Genomic DNA, 20,814 nt, shown 5'->3' with positions numbered 1-20,814 from the left:
ACCTTTTTCCTGCACAGCAATGCCAATGTGACTTCATAAAGCAGAGTGATCATCTTTAGGGATGAAAGCATAACGCTGGCTTGTTGCTCAGTAATTCTTGCAATTATTGCAATTCTTTGTCGCCCAGACAACTTTCAGTAACCAGGATGATGTGGTTTACATGGACATCCATCCACTGGAAGCTGGAGTAAGACCAAAATCATATTTCTGTGGTCAGGAAAACATAACCACTGTTGAGTAGGTGTGTCTTGGAAAGGGTGGCTCTAGGGACAAATGCTGTTATGTACTTCTAGCATACTTTCAGGTCCTCAAAAGGAAGTTTCTGAATTTCATTATGACTTCCTTAAGAATATTCCCTCCAGTGCACTGAATACAAACATTCATCTTGTGGCTGAAGCATCCACAGGAGGAGAGTTACCATCCTGGACAATTAGGCCTGATTTGCTGCTCAACAACCATATTATCAGTGCCCAGAGAAATGCATTGTAGCAGCATTTCTTATTTTAAAACCAACCTTGCAAGCAAGGAGATTCTGCCTTGGAAGAGCTGACAGCGGGATCAATGTCTTTTGCAGAAGGTAAAACTCAAAAATTATAATGTTTAACTCTCATGCACAGTCTAAAAAAATTAAGTCCTCCTCATATATCATATTATTTTAATGCAGATGCTGGGTTCAGAGAGGGGAATAGATTTTTACATAACAGGCACCTGGCAAGGGACGTATCCATTGTCATTTTACAGGCGTTATCCTAACAGAAAAAACTACTCCAAATGGCATGTAATTAGAGAAGAAGGATGCAGTGCCTACCCAGTCATTACTGTAACAGAAATTTGCGGTACCGTGTGATTAACCTAAGAAAGGCAAGATGATGATCTCACCATGTCTGCTCTTGCCTCCTGGCTATCACAAAACACAACTCATGTGAATAGAGAGGCTGGCAGCTGAAACAGCTATCACCGTGGTTTTTGGTTTTTTTTTTAAAAAAACCCCAACAGTTAAAAATATCTTGCCTTCTTCCTGCTGCCACCTCAGCAGTTGCTTCCTGTTTTTTCACGTTGTCACTTTGCTCTGCTGCTGGCTGTCATTGACAGTAAGAGCAGCAAAAAGAACAAAATAATCTCCTCAGCAAACTGCCTCCTGCTAAACACCTTCTCAAAAAACCCATGACAGGAAGTGCCATGTGCTGGGCCACTTTTTGTCTGATGTATTGAGGCTCTGCAGAAAACCAAATGGCTGCAGGTTGGAGGCCCTCAGTGTTCAGGGATGAGATCTGAGGAATTCTGTGGTATCTTTATAATGCTGGTAAATGCTCTTTTGAAGGCAATGACTCAAACCTGCGTGTCCAGCTAAGGACTCTAAGATGCTCACCTCAATCACTCAAGCTTACGATGTGACTTTAGTGAGACCATTCCATGAAAAGCTGAAATCTCAGCCTCTTCTTTTTCCTTACTTGAGGCTATATGCTTTGTTGTGTTGAACCCCCACCGTAGTAGAACTGGACCTCACCAGCGCCTCATTCATTATTTGTTTAAATGATGAAGAAGTGCATGTGGGATGTGGAGGAACCAACTTTTGTCATATACTGCAGATAATCAGTGAGACCACTGATCTTTATATCCAGAAATTATGGGATAGCCTAACGGTGTACAAAGCACTGTAGGGGGGTGATGGCTTCCAGTCACCTGACTCTATTGAAGGTCAGTGCCAGATGGGAAAGTGGTGGTAAAATATTATAACTATAAACCATACCAGGTTTTCTTTGGTCTCCAGCCAGAGCTGACACAAGGTGTTGAAAGACACATGTCAGTAACCTCCCAGATGACAGCAAGCGCCACTATGGCAGAGCTGATCAGGTAAAATTGAAAGAAACTGACTGTTTTGGCTCTTGGCTTGAGCAAAATGCAGTGCTGGCAATAATACCAACTCAGCATTGCTAAAAATCAGCTCCCAAACCTCGCGTCACTAACTTTGGGTCCTGAAATTCACTATGTAGCCAGAGAGTTCTTTGGGAGAAAGTGAGGCTCCTAAGTCTTCTCCATCCTGCACTTAGATGTGCTTGAACAATGAGACTACAAAGCTTCCTCCAGGTGAAGCAGCCAACTCAGTCACCAAGTCATTTTTTCAACACCTTCATCTTCCTACAGCAAAGAAAAACACCAACAGCTGTGCTGTATGATGGCTTATTTTAGGAAAAACTCATTATTTGCAGTCTATTCCACAGGTGTTTGATGGCAATAGCTTTTTAAAGTTGTCCTTGCAGGGAGCCCAGGGGTGTAAAAATCTCTCATGCCAACAATTGCAGGAACCATCCTCCCTTCTGTTAGAATTGTTTCCTAACAATGGCTTATACAAAACACGTATTTTTATCCCTACATTCAATGTGCTTCTAGCCCCAAGAAGGGGGGCTTAGGTATCCAACTGTCTGCAGCATTTTATACTGTGATTCAAATATGATTTTCATAGGCTTAAGAATAATTACATTCTCTGCTTCTGAGTTCTTAAAAATCTCAGTGCTCCTAAAACAAATCCTTATTTAGTGTCTGGCCTGGGGAGTCCCATCTGTGTTGGAACCAAACTAAGCCCAGGGCCATTTCCTCAAGGCAGACAGTATTTAAGAGGTAGCAGTGCAAAATCTGGAAACAAGTTCAATAAAACAGGCTGGAAACAGAGACACAGCAGGTGTTGTAAGCCAAAGCTTTGCCCACTGCAGTATGGCACAGCCACATCCATACCCTAGACCTCTGCGTTATCCATACCAGGCTTATGGTCCAGTCCACACCCTGGAACTCTGCAAGGTTTACACCAACAAGGCTAATGTGACATCCCCACTCCTGCCAAAGGCTGGCATCTTCCAAGTTAGAGTTCAAGGTTTACACTGGGCCTATTTCTGGGCACACCTCTTCTCCTTATTTCTTCTGCATTTAGGACAGAAGGATTCACATTTACATTTATTGGGTGACTGGAGCAGTGCATGCAGTGATGAAGGCACTGGTAAAAAACATTAACTTTGACTGGAATCACTGTCCCTCAGGATGATTGTCAAATTGATTAATGAGAATAATTAGCATTAATTAAAATGACAGCTCAAAGAAGTTAGATCACATCTGAGTTCAACTGAGTCTCAGGTTTATTGGAGCTGACTGCCTCAACCACCTGGGGTAGCCCAAAGCAGACATGCCCATGTGCATGACTGGCACTCACTCACCTGGCAGCTATCGCTCCAGCTCACCTTCCAGCTTCTCACACTACACCCAGCAAGATCATGCTCCCAAGCATTAAAAAAAAAGTATGTGGCACCCCAAAGCAATTACTGAGTTTATCACCTAATGCCCAGCACCTTCCATCAGGCTGCACTGCTTTTTACTCCTCTTTGGAGCAGTTGTAGCTGCCCTTGCTCAAGCTGCCAGCATATTTAACCTGCAGATCTTAGAAGTAATCTAAGGTCAAGCTGTACCTTGCTAGAGCACAGCTGTGAGTGAGCAGGGCTGTGGGATATCTTTGTCCTTGTTTCTAAGTCAGCTGGAGTGGAAGCTGGCAGGGCGTGAAAAAGGATCACTCACAGCTCAGGGTTTAATTACCTGACTGGCACTGAACATCAATGCCGCATGCACAGAGGCACACTTGAAAGAGTAAGAAAACACATGGCAACCTTACAGTCAGTATGAAAATCCAGACAAGATGATTTATTTCCACTTGGGACCACATAAGTACTAGATACTTCAGCCAGTCATCTGACAGCTGTGGATGCACAGCAGCCTTCCGACCATAATTTATTTCTATTGACATCCTGTTTATGGATACAATTTGACTTATCACAAACTATGCATACTTACATGATTGAAGACAGACATACACATACATATAAAATCTGATATATGTTAACAAACTAGTCATCTAGCCTAATCTAGGTGATTAAAGCTAGGCACTGAAATCAAAGAAGCCTGATACTCAAAAGTGATGAATAATCAAAAATACCAGTAAAGTCAATAGGATTCAAAAGTTGCTCATTATTTTTGAAAATACAAATTTTAATTCCTGTTCTAATCCAAGAAATGCCAGAAGGTTCTAACATACTCTGCCATTTTGCTGGGTGCTACATGTAAGCATATACTAAGCATTTATCACTTAAGCAGAAAAGATACAGAGGAAAGGTATTTCTCCACTTTTTCTGCCTCTTCAATACAATCTAACACAGATGAAGGTCACAGAGAAAGCTATGCAACAGCCAGTGTCTAATGCCAGTGATTTAACTAGAGAACACCTTTATTCTACATCTCATCACCTACTACTAAAAGCTGTGCAATCATGAGCCCAGCAATTCTGGCTTTAGTGATCCACCACAACATTACTGAAAAAATATTCAAATTAGTTCCTTCCCTTCCTAAATTCAAGTCCCGAATCTACAAGGAGGGAAAGAGATCTCTGCTAAAAGAAAGGCGGAAAACAAAACAAGTGTACAAAATATGCTGCTGCTAGCATTTGCAAAGAAAAAAACAAACCCCAGAAAACCACCACCTTAAAGCTGAATAAGCGAAGGATGTTACTTGCACATACTCCACCCAAGAAAATTACTTGCAACCACTGCAGATTCATAAGTGTTCATGCAAGGAGGTAAGCACTTTTGGAAAGGGCTCTGTTATTGCTCTTGCTCTCCAGAAAGCTTAGGCAGGGCATGTGATCAGATGGGGTATGAACACACGACAAAAGAGAACAGGACATCCAGTGTAAACACAGCAGCAGTCAGTGAGATACTGAGCCAGCAACTCAATTATCTTTCCATCTTCTTAGAGCTGCTTCTCTTGCAGAGAGCAAGGCTGGCAATTTGTTCTGAAACACTTCTCCTATAAACCTGTAGCCAGTGCGCCAGCGCAAGCAAACTCAGAGCAGACCAGGAACAAACAGAAGTGGTATATGGACAGAGGCAGATTGTGTCAAAGGATCAAGTAATGCCAGGCTACAGAGCTGGAAACTAAGAGCAATTTATAAGCTGCTCATTGTATAATCATATTATCAAACACCCAGGACACACTCCAAGAAACGTGGCTGTCACTAAGATGGGAAGCCTTATCCTCCATTTCTGCTCACCTGCTGATCAGCACAGTCCAGGTAATTACTGCAGCTTCATTTTTGTTATCTCAGCTCTCTTCACTCTGGTCCCTCATCTATTTGTTAACAATCCTGAGCCCCAGGTGTGGGCAGCCACAGGAAAACTGTTAGGTTCGTTCTACTCCAAGTCAAGAGGGGAAAAATATTTTTGCAAATGCAGACTGCCATGTGAGGTGATTCAAGAGAGACAGATGTCTGATAAGCACTGCAGATGGGATGAAAAATCCCCCATCACCACTTCAAAACTCTCACCCTTTTCCTTCTCCAGAAAGACAGAAAATGTGTAATTTTCCCCTCATGTGTGGGAGCTTTGTCTTTATTTTAATGGAGAAACTGCAACACGTAGAAATTCATCAGGCCCCTGGCCTTCTCTCTGGGCAGCAACTAGATGGAATGGCTCAGCTGTTGAATTTCAAGGAAACTTAGGACTAAGTTTCTCCCACAAAACTAGAATGTTAATGCTGACCTTGGGAAGACCAGCCTTCTCCCATAGGAATTCAGTGACTTTATTCCATTTATGAGGCTGACATACCTCTACAGCTGCTCAGTGAATTCTCTCTGGCTAAGAAGGCAGGAGGAGATAAGGGGTGAAGGGGAGACCTGCTCTTTCAGAAAAAAAACAATGAGGATATGCAGAGGGAAGTAAGTTGGTTGGTCTCTGTGATAAGAGAATTTTCTGGCGCCCTGCCTCCTGGAGCTAGGCTTGAATTCTCTTCCAGCACTGATTCCCCATCTGTCTCTTGCTGTGTGCTCCTTGCCAGACCATTTCACAGCTTCATATCGCTCAAGGCCAGGAAACTGTTCATAAATGCATAATTTAAAATTGCCTTTTGCACCATAGTATAGCATCATTTTCGAAAGATAGTTTTAAGTATTTGTGATGTTGACCATGCTCCTATCTGTTGCTGCCTCATGTTGCACGTTCAAGTTGAATAGTGTAAACCTTTGTCTTTCTAAGCCTCTGGTGAGCACTTTTTCCCATTTCCTGGGGTTTTCTTCGTAAATTATTAGGTCTCTCTCTTTTAATGGTTGACCAATGTCAAACACAATTCAAAAGGCTGCTATCTGATCATACAGAAAGTATTTTTCTGTGTATAGGGACATAAAAAGAAAATAAAAAATAAAAAACAAAACCAAAAAATTGGATCAGCAAAATCATTCAGACAAACAAAAAACCCCAAATAGACATACCTAAAAGAAAAAGGTGTATATGCATAAAGGGGGCAAGCCCATTTTCCTAAAGTCTGGCCTCTTTTCAGTCTTGAACAGAAAATCCTCTTTCAGAACAGAATTAATCATTAAGTGTATATAACCAATTAACACTTAAAAGTGTCAACAGTGAAGAATTTTAGATCAAGATTAGGATACCTCAATATATTTATACCAGCTAAATTCTCATCTTGGAGGTCAGCTCAGAAGTCCATGAATGAAATTCCCCATGCACCACACAAATGTTGATCCTCTGTTAATTCAAAAGGGCATTGTATATTTTCGTGTGCATTCTCCTTCAAAACGCTCTCCAAATGTAAGCTAACAGGCTTACCTCAAAACACATTTAACTGTGTCTTTAACTCCACACTGCAAAAGAATCATCATATGGTCTACTAGAAAACAGACACTTTTCATTCATTTCTACCTCATCTGCCCTATATTCATTATGAATCAGACATCTAAGACAAGATGACTGAAAGGATGATGTGGTTTGGCTTCCTGTGAGAATGGCAACTATAGTGTTTGGAACAATTTCATATTAATTTCATATCTCTGGTTAGATACCTCTGGCCTTTTAGCCAGACTTTTGCCTCATGTAAACTACAAAGGAATTACAGCCTTTAACTGCAAGGTCAAATTTCACCCATCTAATTAAGTTTCCTGCTCTGAGCAGCATATTAGCTATGGATTCTGATATGATTTTTACAATAGCAGGTGTGGCTCTGATTGCCAACTAGTTGAACTCATGTGGTTATTAAAGACTAATTTTGATTGCTGAAGTCGAGATTATAGATCACATTGAAAAAGAAGAAGGGTTTCAACAGACAAATATGAGATAAACTGAGCATGAATAGGTGGCATTCATTAGTCACTAGAAGTCAGGCTCTGCTGCTAGAGGAACACCACCACATGAATTGTCCTGGAGCTTCCACACAGACGGAACTGATGAGTAACTGCAAACAACACTTCTTACAGGGCTCCCTTCTTGGGATTGTAATATTAGAGGCATAATGTAATTGAAGCTTGCTTTCCTGGTACATACTTAATGAAACTATTATTAGCTTTGCTGTCCTTTTACTTAATTTTCTTCTCCTAAGGCTTTTTAAGGAATGGCTCAGACATTGTGTGGGTTCTCTCCCTGTTATCTACATCTTTGAGCTGGCTGCTGCTAGGAAGGTTTGCTCACATTCCTGCAGGCATGCCAATCTGGATACAGCAAACACATAGAAATAGTCTGCATGCAGGAATCTAGTTAAAAACAAACAAACAAAAAACCCAAAAAAACCCCAAACACAACCAGAAAAAAACCAAAACAAAACCCAACCTCAAACAACAAAAAAACCCCAGAGTACTATCTCACGAACACTTTCAGTCCACTCATCTTCTCATTAGGGAGCAAGTGTGAGTGTGCTTTTTGTCCATCTCTTTGGCAAGCATCCTGCTACCTTCCTGTCCCCTCCAGCATGGAAAATTGTAATTCTAAAATAGGTCATTTTATTATGAAAATTTGTTTTCCAAGCAATATTCCCTTGAGGCCCTTGATACTAAGAGCGTCTTTTGAACTGGATAAATACCATTCTACTATTTCCCAATATCAACTCACATGTTTATGTGATAATGGCCAAGCATGGTGCAGCTGGAAGCAATTCTCAAATAGGCCATTTAATAGAAGAGAATTTCTGAGGGAAAGCTCCCAGGCTTTATCATAGGATATTATCTGCTTTTATTGCACTGTGGCCCTATGACTTGAGGTTTGAATTATTCCTTTTAAGTTGAAGTGTACCCTGAACCCAGAGAGGAAGTAAAAACCTCTTTTGTCACCAAAGACCATCTCTGAGCTTCTATACCTGCTATATGCAGGAGAAAACTGCTTGTCCCCTCCCCTTCCTAGGCATCAAGCTAATTGAGACTCAAAATGATCAATAAAGGCTGGATTAATTCCTGACTGCCAAAAGCACATGCAGCTAAATTAACCAAGATAATCCTTCTGTAATACCCATTTTTTAAAACTTCTCTGCGGCTCCTGATGCAGCTTGCTTGACTTCTCAGGAAATCAGTGAGCCACTTTTGTTCCTCAGTGGTAGTTCGCAGTGCATCCTCATGCATTTTTAGCACCACTCGCACATGGCCAAAACTACAGGCTGAATTCAGCAGATGAACCCTGCGTTCTCAGGCATGAGATAACAGCACAGACTCCGCACAGTCCTGACCTGAAGTCATCACATGCTGGTATGGTCTTCTAAGTCTATGCAGCTCTTGGCTGAGGTAGGTGAAAGTACATTTGCAGTTATTAATACTCTCACTTACGGCATGAACAGGTTTATTTGAAGAATGGGGCAGCAGACCTGAAAGCCTGGTCACTTTATTCTGCCATACCATGCACTTGAGATGACTCTTTGAAACACCTCTTACCCTTTCAGTGAAAAGACCCTTGGTGCTGCAACTAAGAATTGTCTAATGTTACCACAGCTGACTTTGTAGGCAGGATACCTGTCCTTATGGACAGATGGAAACTGATGATAGTTTATGGAGTACTGAAACAGCAAATCTTGTAAGGCTACTTACTTCTGCTTAGCTCAAGCAGAAATCTGGGTCCTCAAACTCATTCAAACCTTCATAGCCTCTTTAATAGCTTTTAACAGATACTCCCTAACTATTAACCTCAAGGGCAAGATTAACATTTTTATTTTAATTAACGTGGAGAGGCTGTGGTGTGCAGCAGTATTATAAAGAGTTCTGAAATGCCAGCCTTTTGGAGTGGAATAATTCTGTCATCTTGTTTCCATACAGCTCTTCTCAAGACTATCATCTTTCTGACAAGTATTTTATCACTACTACTTCTACCCCTTACGACACTCCCCAGCATGCTTATTATATTCCATAATTTTCTTAATGAGTCATCTCAACCCAAATCTTTCAATTGTGTGAAGTTTTTAATGAAACTGATACTTCAGAGAAAGGAGAGTGACTAATGAAAGTGACCCTTTGGTTTATTAAATAATAAAGTGCAATAATGAGAATTTTCTAGCCAAAGGTCTCGCTAAGTCCCCAACAGCCAGAGTGCTTCTAGGATAGCTGAACTGGGAAGATTTAAATAACTTTTACACCTCTCCACTTCCTGAATTTGGGACCTGGTGATATTTAACTCATTCCTCAGTGCCTAAAGGCCATCTTAGAAGCTGCTGTGAATTGTAGCTCCAGTAGTCTAAGGCAACAGAGACTTGCTAAAATGCAACAGTGCCTTGTCCATATCACCTTCTTTGCTGGAAAATTTCTTACCTGCTCTGTTATACCAGCTTTGCAAACTTAATCTGTTATTTGACCCGGGTTTTTGGCAAAACTCCACAGAGTCCTGCGGCCCTATGGAAGGGGAGGAACTGCTCTCTTAACACTCAGCAAACACACCACTTTCTGGAATAAGATCTCACTTGCAATACACCAAAGGGAAAGCACTAGTCCTAGGACTTCAAAACATTTTACAGTTTTTTTACTACGACAAAATGACTGCCCACGAGTAGAAATAACTTTCAGTCAGGCTGGCTTTAGGTTGAGGGCCTCTGCTCATCCCAAAGCTGGCAGACACCACATTTCCCTGACCACAGAAACCATGAGTGAGCTCTACTTACTACCAAGAGGAACACTCATCTCTTCCCAAAACCATGTGAAATCAGATTAGTAACCTGTCTACTGCTCTTTTTCTTCTCTGTTTCACCCAGGAAAGGAAAAATCCATCCATTTGAAAATTATGCCTAACCACATACTTTTTTTTTTTCCACATAAACGTTAATGAATTGACTCCTGTTTATGCAAATTTAAGGTCAACACTAGATCCTTTGTTATCCTGTGTTGGAAATTCCCACTGTTTCCATGATAACATCTTGATTGATTTTCTTAGCTATCTAGTGATTATTTCATGCGTGTAAAGAGAGGTTCTGGATTCACCAGAAAATTCCTGAATTAATTCTTCACTGACTTCACTGTCAACATTTGAGATGAGCCATTCTTTTTATAGCATCCTTTTAAGATTAGTCATAATGTAGCATAGTATTCATGCCCTCTGAATCTGCTAGGGTTTTGCATGAAGAATATTAAAAATAATTGCACATCCTGTTTCATTTTGCCTTTTTTTCTTGTTTGACTTCCCTTTTCAAAACTGAACTTTGTTTGTTTGCACATTAGCATCACTGGGAAAAAGATTTCCACCATTAGAATGCAGTCTGGGATTCCAACTGCAGTAGGCAATATTTGTTCAATGTTCTCCAAAAGAAGTAGGAAGGCACATGTGCGTATAGAAAGCCATCCTGTTCATCTGGATAAAAATGCCAGCTGGTGATAATTGCGTGATAATTTTGAAGAGCTGACAATATTAATTACCATCAGTGAGCTACAAGAGAATCTCAGGATAGAGGTGTCACTGTGAAAATTCCAGCAAACACTGATTACTTCTCAATATTTTTAGAAACACCTTGTCCATTTAGCAGGGAAAAAAAAACCCAACAAAAAAACAAAAACAAAACACCAAAACAACAAACCAAAAATAAAACAGTAAAAGGGAAAATAAGTTAGATCTGTGTTTCCAAAGCTGAATGTTTGGTCACTGTGTTTTTCTTATGTTTGGTATATGTTTTCTTCAGAAAATAAGAATACTCCCAGTTGCAGGCTCTCTAGACAACCTTTCTTACAGTAGTTACTTCAGTTGTGACCTGTGATTTAGTTCACAATTGTAGCTAACTGAAGCACTAAAATAACTTTGTTAGCTCTTGCCAGACTCATCCCGACTACCAATGCTTCAGGGAACACTGCTCTTCCCCAGCTTGTGTGTTTACATTAATGTACAGGTACACAAACAAGAGGGGGTGTGTTATTACTATGTAACCACAATCAATCCACAGACAATATGAATGATTTTAAACTTAGCAATACTGCTGCTTCCTGGATCAGGAGGTCACCAGACCACAGCAAAGATTCCTGTCTAGCAATGTGCCTCATATCTGTTCTATCGTAGTGAAGTTTGACTATGAGGGTTGCCTGAGAGGGAGATGATAAATATCTCAGAACACATACCTCTTATGATCCCCTTCTAAAAAACTTCTCCTCCACTCCCTCAGCATAATATTTCATCTCCAAAGTTAGACAACAGTGATATGAATTAGATTGGAAAAAGAATTGTTACCACTTGCCAAGTGATAGAAGCTTTCAGCCTCCACTCAAGAGCTGGTCTCCACTGTGTTAGACACAGACACCAACAATATGTAGCGATGCTGGTAGCACAGATACTAGCAGTTTAACAGAGCACTGGGATGTCTGTGTACCCCTTGATTAACGCGTTGTTCTTCTCAAAGAACTACTGTCAGAAGGAAGAAACAAGCAAACTCAACTGTTACTACCACGTTTTACTAATGTATGATAAGTACAGTAAAACAATCAACAGAAGTAACGTGTTGCAAACAATTACCCTTGGAGACATAATAGATACAGACACTTTTTCCTAGGTAATTTAATAGATACTGTATCTTCCCGGATGCCTGACTGTTACTGGCTGTGGTAATAGCTTCCATATCTGCCACCAAGGTAAGGTATGATCTTTGTTACACAAGATCACACACTTAAAAGCATGGGGCAGATGAGGGCTAAGAATTAAATCTGTCCTCTGTGAACACACCTGTAGCACTCTTTTACCACAATGCATGGAAATATTTGTCATTATATTATTCTCATCAAGTGCATGTGTCCACTGCTGACAGAGGACAAATAGGTGCAAAACAGCATGATGCTGGTTCCCCATCATTCCTACTTAGAGGCCCACCTTGTTCTTTGCCTTTCTCCCCCACAGCCTGCATGGCTGTTGTGGATGTTGGCACTGCATTTTCTTCCCTATTTACTCAGCAGCATGCTGACACCTCTAGGATCTGCTGCCAGTTTACAAATGTGAGCTCCTAGCCACAGACTCCCAAGAGACAAATAACATGATGTTAATAAGTAACTGATCACATGTGATTAAATTTTTAATCGGTACCAGTCTTTGTTTCTATAGAACTGTTACCAAGTTCAAAGTCCATATATATCATAAAATAGATATATGTAGACCTTTTTTATTTTTACTATTTGCAGAAGTAAACTGTATTTAGATATACTTTCAAAAAGTTTTCCTGTTGGACAGTCACTTAATTTCATTCTGAACATGTCCAGAACTTGTTTTCCCCTAGTAAAATGATCCATCTTTTTTTGTTGTTGTTGTTCTGACTCTCAAGAAGGTGGTGTTTACCTAAATTAGGTAACATCAGGTCTTAATTCAGGATTGCTCCTAAATCCACAAAGGCAGCTGATTCAGCCTATATCCTAACTCTGCTTTTAGTGTGGGAGTTATAGATTAAGAAGTGATGTGCTGCTAGGAGCATAATTCTCAGTTTTATTCTGTCTGTAGCTGTGAGACTATGAGCAGATTGCTTTTACTCCTACAGCAGTGAAGTTTTCACAAACTGGAGGCAGGATGTTGCTCCCATTAGCTTTGGCTGAGTCTGACAGAGGGATTTCTTAAAAACAACAGTGTCAGGACCCAAATTTGGCAAATTTTACCACTGCCGTAGTATTTTGCTAGTGTAATCTGTCTAACCCAGCACTCGCTGGACAGTCTTCAGCAAGCCTGAGACTCAAAAATACTATCTTCTGTCTGTTCTGGCCTTGTAGAATCAATTAACAACCACCATTCTTAATATTGGGCTGACTCTGGATGGGCTTCATAAGTTAGAAATGTGTAATTTTTGTGACCAGCCACCCTAAGGAAACACATACACATATTCTTCTGATTGCCAAAGAAGTTGAAGAAAAGGTGCAACCATGAGAAGGGAAAGCATACGTTGAAAAAACTCAGATATTAGCCCAATCTGGGGGACAGAAGTTGAGTTTGAATGGGTGAGGGAGAGACACCTCTCAGGTAGTAACATTTCAAAATTTCGTATTGGGGGGATGTATAATTGGACAAACAATTGAGAAACAGTTCCTAAGATGCTGATGCCAGCCTGTAGAAAATTCAGCAGAATGCTAGAGCTCTATTCAATCAGATGTGGTATCTGAGCTCTGTGATGATTTTTCAGACCTTTTAAGGGTCCATCACTGTCTATACTTCATGAAATCTTAAGAATAGACATTTTGTGGGACTTGTAATAAAAAAAAAATCTTCATGAAATATCAAGAACACTCTTTGTCCTGACATTTAAGTTGGTACACAATCAGAATGTACTTTCCTTAATTTTAACACTTCTTAGACAACTAGGTAATTCTAAAGGCTGAAATCATTATTCATGCAAACAAACCTTTCTCACGGGCATCATCATATCACTTACTCCATGGGATGGTCTGCGTGTAAAGACCTTTAATTTCCAGACCTCTTACATCACCCTCTCTCACTGTGCATTAAGTTCGTAGACAGGGCAAGTCAAGGTGGTTACAAACACACAACTCCCAAACAAAACAAACCAACACAACCCAAAAAAAAAAAGTTAATTTCAAAGACCTTTGCTTTGTACCATCTCCTACAGAAGGTGCTTTCAGACTACTCAACCTTATCCATTTGCTGAGATATAAGATGCTACATGCTGCTAGAAAAATTGACAAAATTCTGTCAAAGCCACTCCCCTCTGGCCCATACTCTCAGATACTGTGCTTTCTAGAGAGCTGCAAGTTCAGGCTTAAGCACACTTCAGAGCAAGTAAAACTCACAATATTCAAGTTAAAGACTCTCAAAATAATGACACCGTATATGTCAGCCTAGACATCATAGCCAGCAGTGGGATCTACAGCTCTTTAAGACAGGAAAGCAATTTTCTTTTTTTCCTCACCAACACTTAGAGGCACAGCTGAACAAAAGCAGTTACAAAAGCAATTCACTGTAATGGGCACTTCCAGTTTGCAGTTTGTATATTACTCAGTATAATTTCTTGGTACCATTTACTCCAGGTGACCTTAAACTTATTTGAAGTTGGCTGGGGGAGAAGACAGACCTATAGGAGGGAGGTCCTGGGAAAAGAAATCCTTGTGACTTCTACAGGACACCAGAGGTCTATAGTGATTCCTGAGCTGCAGATTCCATGCAGCACACATGGCAGTGTGGTGATCTGAGGAGGGAAAAACCTCTAATATAGGCAGATCCAAAGGTATACATGTAGAAATATTTAATTCAAATGCTCCTTACAGGACAGGCAACCAGCTTCTGAGGAAACCTTGGCTTGCAAAGAAGAGCATGGATCACTGGCTGTAACTAATGGAACAGAAGTTCCCACCGTGTAGTCGTGGGAAAGAAAAGTTTGTACCGTTGGGTGAATAGACAGGGGAATACTGAGCACGAGGTTATTATCTCCACACGTGACATTGACAAGGGCCTTCCTGGAATCTGCTGTGCTGCACCGGAAACCAGCAAAGATGGTGGAGGAGGCTCAGAGAAGAGCAGCCCAGATATTTCTCCTGGGGAGCATCTGCATTCCAGGGAGAGATCAAGAGAGGCAGGTCTATTTATCTCATCAGAGACAACGTTAAGTGGCTATTTAATTACTGCCCTTAAATACTTGAGCAGAGAGAGATGATCTGAAACTAGATAGCTATTTAATCTGACAGCCAAAACACTACAAGATCCAGTAGCTGGAAGATGAAGTCAGAAAAGTTCAAAGGGGAAAAGAGATGCAAACGTTTAACAAAGTGATTAAAAATTGGAGGCAATTATCCAGGAATGTAGTCAATTCCCATCGTTGGAAGTCATTAAATCAAGACTGTTTGAAGAGGCTGGTGGGCCAGACTTTGGAATCACTGGGGAATAGTCTCTGCCTTATATTATGGAAGAGGTTAGGCTACAGGATCGTATGAATGTCTTATAACTAAAAAATCCACCACTAGCATTGATATCTTCCTTGCCAAAGAAAGGATGAAGAAATAGAGCATGAATGAAGCTAAGGTCTGTATGGGGCACAGAACACAAGCTGAATGTGGGCAACTCAAGCCACAGACCAGGAGCTGACATCATCAGTAGTTTTGCCACCAACTACAGCAAAAGAAAGAACAGGCCGTGAGGGATTCGTGCCCAGCCCCAACGCCCTGAGCCAGGCAGGGGCCATCACCTGGCCAGCCCTCACGGCGCGATGCTCCTTGACAGTGACCCAGCTCGCAACCCTCACGGACCCGCGCGGACCCTCCCGCTCTCTGCCGAGAGCCGCCACACCACGGTCTGGGGAGCCCCGGGCTCCTCCGACAACCACCCGGGGGTACCTCAGCTCACCCTCACGGCTACGTCCACCCGGCTTCGGCCCGGGGGACGCCCCTTGGCCACGATCCCCACTCCGGGCGGCAGAAGGCGGCGGCTGGGGTTACCCCCGCGGCGGCGGCCGCCTCCGGGGCATCTTCCGCGCTGCGACATCGCTGCCGCGGGCACGTTGCCGTGGCGACCGCGCCGCGCATCCCCCGGCCCGTCCCTGTGGTGGGGGACATCTCATCATTATTCCCTCCTCATTTTCTATTTCTTTTCTTAAGTTTTCCGCGCTCTCGGACCACGCGTGAGCCCCAGTCGCTTACAAGCACCGGTAAAAACGAGCAGAGGATGAGAGGCGCCCTCGGGGCCGGCCCGGCCGCTCCCAGCCGCTGGTGCCGCTCGGCGGGGCGTAGCCCCTCCGCGGCGGAGCGGGGCCCGGCCCGGCTCCCCGGGGTGCGCTCCCCGGGCGGGCTCGGTGCAGCCGGCTCGGAACCCCGCGCCGGACACGGCCGCAGGGCGAGGCACGCCCGCCTCACCCGGCACCTGCCCACGCACCCACCCGCTGCTCTCCGGCGCCGAACGCCCTGGCCGGCGTGTGCCGTGTAGGTGCTCACGGTGCCCGCTCCGCTCCCCCCGCCCCTTACCTCCGCGGAGGCGCCTGGGGAGCCGCGGGCACACCGCCGCCGCGGGCAGGGATGACCTTGCGGAGAAATCCATCATCCCGACAGGAAAACAAGCCTTTCCTCGGGGTGTGCGGCGGCGGGAGGGAGGAGGGCTCCGCCTGGGCGGCCCTTCGCGCCGCGGGACCGGGACGGAGGCGATCCGTGCCTCGTCGGCGGGAGGCGCGGGCAGCCCGGGCAGGCTGCGCCGCCGCCCGCGGAGCTGCGCCTCCGGCTGCTGCCAGCTGCGGCTCCCGGCCGGCTCGGGAGGCGGAGAGCGCCGGGGCTGCGGCGCCGGGCCGGGGCCGGGCTCCCCCCGCGGCCGCAGCAGAGCGGGACAGCTCCCGGGCCCCGCCGGCGAGCGGGGACCGCGGCAGCCCCGGTGCGCTCGGCCCCGGGCCCCGCGCCCCGCACCCCGCCCCGAGCCCTCCCGAAAGCGCAGGGCGCCGACACGTACCTGCTTCCAGGGAGACATTTCCCGCTGACGCCAGCCCCACCCCGGGCCTCTCCTGGCTTTTATAGCGCGGGAGCTGGCGGCTCCTGTCCTCCATCAGGCGCATGGGGCTGAGCAGGGGGCCCTCGGCAGCCCCCCGGGAGACCTCGGCAGCCGTGCCAGAGCCCCGAGCTCTCTCTGTATTGTCACCTCTACCAGCCGGCTTCTCTCCAGCTCCTAACCCAAAACTAGGCGCTGAGCTGCTTCACGGCAGAAGAGCTAGAACTTCACATTCCAAATCCGCCAATTCCGTCCACCTGTGCTCGCCATGTGTCCGCGGGGGAAGCGTTCAGCCAGCGAGGCATCTCCTGAGCCCTCTGCTTGCGGGGTGGTACAGCTTTGCGCGGGAATTGCAGTGGAAGCAAATGCAGTTAAAGCTCTTGTCACGCTTTCAATTTGCGTTGTTGTTTTTGATAGGCAAATTTGGCTTCCTGTGCGAAGCACTGCCCTGTTTGCCTAAAAAGAGAAGAAAAAAAAAAAAAAGAAAAAAAAAAAAAAGAAATAATAAAGTAGACTCAAGCGAAAAGCAGCAGGAAAGGTTTTGGGTTGAAACTATTAATTATCCAGAAATCTTTGATCTAATTTCGGTTCATTCCCACCACAGCAGAATTTTATCTCTCTCTGCTGCAATCACAGGAAATGGTTCTGCAGTGCCCGGGACTCAAGTCAAGTACAGGTTTTCAACCAGGAAGACTTGAACTCTTCTGCCATCCCTTAGGGATGAATAGAAGCAGGATTTAAAACACACATACACACAACCCAAAACAAAAGAAAAAACCCACCAAAAAACCCCACCAAACTACTGTAGGACAAGCTGTGAGGACAACACTGTTGCAATATGGAAAAAATTGAGGGGAAAAAAGAACAGGTGACTAGGATATCTATTTTTTTTTCTATCCCTAAACGTTGTAGGCATCAGTGAATCATATTACCTTGATCCTTATGAATGGACCCGTATTTTATTTACTGCTTTAGCAAACACCTTCTACCTCACTTATTGATCCTAAGTCTCCTTGACTCAAGAGTTTAGTGATTATGAAAAACACCTTATATTTCCTGCCGTTGCAAATGTAATTTCTTCCCCAACAGCAGCCACTAAGATTAGCTCATATTTGTGTAGTAGCCATTCCTGAATGTGGCTTTTTGACAGTTATTTAAGCATGGAAAATTTACAATATGCTTTCAATGGTGACCTACAATAACCACTTTTTCTCATATGCCAAAGGCAAATGAGCAGTACTCTTGAGAGCCTGAACATCCCAAGCATCCATCACTGGAAGGAGATTGGAGAGAGCATCAGACTTTATCAGGAAAAGATTTACAGCACTAGCATATCCAAGGCTTCCCAGCAGCTCTTCTTAACTTTGTTCTCTTCACAATCTTGCTACTTTTTTTGGTGCTCTGGAGGGCTGAACAAAGCCTGGTCCTTCCCGTGCCCATGTCTGAATCAGGAATAAAAAATCAGCTTGACAACTGAGTCCGTGTTCAACTCTTCTTCATTGTTCTACTAAACGAACTATTTTTAAGGAAATATTGCCAAAGTTCCTAAAATTAATCCTTCCACCATTAATATTACTACAGTGGAACTTCCCTTTTTTTTTGATAAAGAAGGAAAAAGGCTGGATGATGCAATTTCCTTTTGTCAGCAATTACTCTTTTATAAAGAGATGGCTGTCAGCACTTACAGACCTTGCAGCTGCAAGGACTTTGTGGGACCTCACGGGCTGATCAGCAAGAACAATTACAATTAGTAACTGTTTTCATAAACCTTCCTAAACATGAGACTCCTTATCTGGATTCTTGAGAGACCTTTCTGTTGACAATCCACTTGAAAGTCACAGCAAGAGGAGTTACATACATTCATCTGGAAAGACTAGGAACCTTTTCTATAGGCTATTGTGTCCTTGATATTGTAGGGTTGTGAAGTACCTTTAGAGCATGTGGAGGACTCAGTCCCAGAACCTATGGGAAACTGACATTCTGAGGCAAAAAATAGAGGAACTGGGAGCTTTTTTTATCTCCAAGTCCCTGCATGCTCATGCACCTCATAGTGTCCACATGTTTACCTGCTGAGTTCAGACAAACCTCTCTTCCATCTGTACAGCATTGCTGAGAATCCCCACTCTGTTCTCAAGCAGTCATATCTGAGCACTGGGTCTCTACAATTATTATGTCTGATGGACAAGGAATTCCCAGAGAAAAGAAGACAATAATATGACTGCAATACTGCTCTGATGATAATCTCTTTCCCATGCCCAGTAGGGCATGGATGCTTTAGCCTCCAAATGCAGTGATGATCTGGGAAAGCTGAGCAGAGGCATTAAAGAGACTCAGGTCATTGCAGGAGCTGATTGAGATGATGTGCTCAGGGCATGGCCACTTTGTTTATGAATTCTTCTCACATACCTGTTTATTCCCCAGTGTCCTTTACTCTTCCCTGAACCACAGTCTACCATGTAATGGTTTCATTTGGTACATTAGGCAATATTGGTTTTAAAGACCTCTGAAGGATTTTCCAAAGCCTGTTATAAGCTCTGAAGTCTGCTAGCCACTGTTCCAGTTGTCAAGACAAGTCATCACATCTCAATACATCAGTGTATCACCATACCAATGCAAACTAGAGATTCAGATAATTCTGATTTATTTATTTGAATGTTTAACTCCCTTAATCACCTATGAGTCATGACCAATTTGCTACTACTCACCATGCCTTTTTCTGCTTGAATCTCCAGCTGTATGCATTTGGTTTATGTTGACTTTTTGTAGGTCTCAATGCAGAATGTATTCATACCGAGGGCAGCACATGGATGGTTGCTTACTTTTAGGTACCGTACTTAGAACTTTAAATAAAGTCTACAGAACATGCTTAAAATTAAATGTCTGTATAGGTCTCAATAATATTGAGAATAATAAAGAATTCAACCTCTTTAACCTGCTAGTATTGTCTGAGGTGAAAGCATAAATGTAACTGCAGAGAGTTTATCTTTTGAGATATGTTAGACCAGAGCTCAGGGCAACAGGAGCTTGCATTTTTAGGAGCTGTCACAGTCCAATTAACCATCAGAATGACAACTACACTTCTGTAGTGCCCTTGACTCTGGTACAGTATTTTAAAATCTCACCTTCAAACTGTACCACTATCTGGCTAAAAGAAATTCCTTACTGTAGCTGAAAAAAATTAGATATGATAATTTATCAAAATGAGGTGGTATAACATGTTGAGAAGCTATGCAGTCGGCCTAAACTAGTGTAGCTTCATTTACTTCCGTATGGCTGGGCAAATTTACGTTGGTGTGGATTAGGTCTATTGTTACTGCACTACTTCTGCCATATTTCTTAACATATTTTGATGAGTTTTGATGACATTAATAACAAATATAAATTGTGTGGAAGCCTTTTTTTAATGCAACATCTTTCATGTCTTCTATAGGAAAAGGAGTTAAAAATACTTCAAAAAGTAAATAGAAACATAAATTTTCCCCAGCAAAACTTCAGTTCAAGATTGAGCTGAAAAGGGCAATGAAGAGCAAATTTGTGAATATAGTCATTTAACATTTATGCTTTTGCGAAGGCAGTTATAACTTTACTTTCCATTAGTGTGAAAAACAAGTTGAATGACTGTGTGAAAATGTTTATTTGGGATCAGGAGCTGAGCCAAAAAGATGCAGGTCCTCTGGTGTGATAGCTGCAGTTGACAGCTGTATCATTAGAGACAAATATATCAAGAAAGAGAACTGTACCACACACAAGATGATGTGGTTGCATGTGTTTTGTGATCATGCACTTTCTGTCTGACCAGGAGAGCAGAGTAAATACTCATTCCACGTGTTACTCAGCACACCTAATGGGCTGTACCAGGCATCTCAGAAATGGATGCACAGTTCAACCACAGTAATAACTCTCCTGGATCATTAGACTGGGGCTGATATCACAGTTTATGGCTATAAATAATAATGGGTTTTTTGGTCATATTTAAAAATGTTTCCTTTAAAGATTTTTGTCTTCATAAAAATAAGAATAATGATAAAAAGAGATATAAAGAAAACTACATGGAACAAGTAGTACGCCATTGTGAGGGAACACAATATTTGGGATGTTTTTCACAGTG

General features: G+C 42.9%; 1 protein-coding gene across 4 annotated transcripts in view; it reads right to left on the bottom strand.

The window, feature by feature from the left end:
- Window positions 1-17,799, bottom strand: part of GPRIN3 (GPRIN family member 3) — a 33,614-nt gene extending 15,815 nt beyond the window's left edge. The window contains exon 1 of one of the 4 annotated variants that reach the window (XM_063422532.1): window positions 16,671-17,799. The gene's annotated coding sequence lies outside the window, so the exon portion shown is untranslated. The other 3 variants (XM_063422533.1, XM_063422535.1, XM_063422534.1) reach the window with 3 other exon arrangements.
- Window positions 17,800-20,814: the final 3,015 nt, after the last annotated feature.

Source organism: Prinia subflava, chromosome Z (genome assembly GCF_021018805.1).
Source record: "Prinia subflava isolate CZ2003 ecotype Zambia chromosome Z, Cam_Psub_1.2, whole genome shotgun sequence".
In the NCBI taxonomy this organism is placed as follows: Eukaryota; Metazoa; Chordata; class Aves; order Passeriformes; family Cisticolidae; genus Prinia; species Prinia subflava.
Note: the sequence above shows the minus strand (reverse complement) of the source record. Positions and strands in the feature narration are given on the sequence as shown.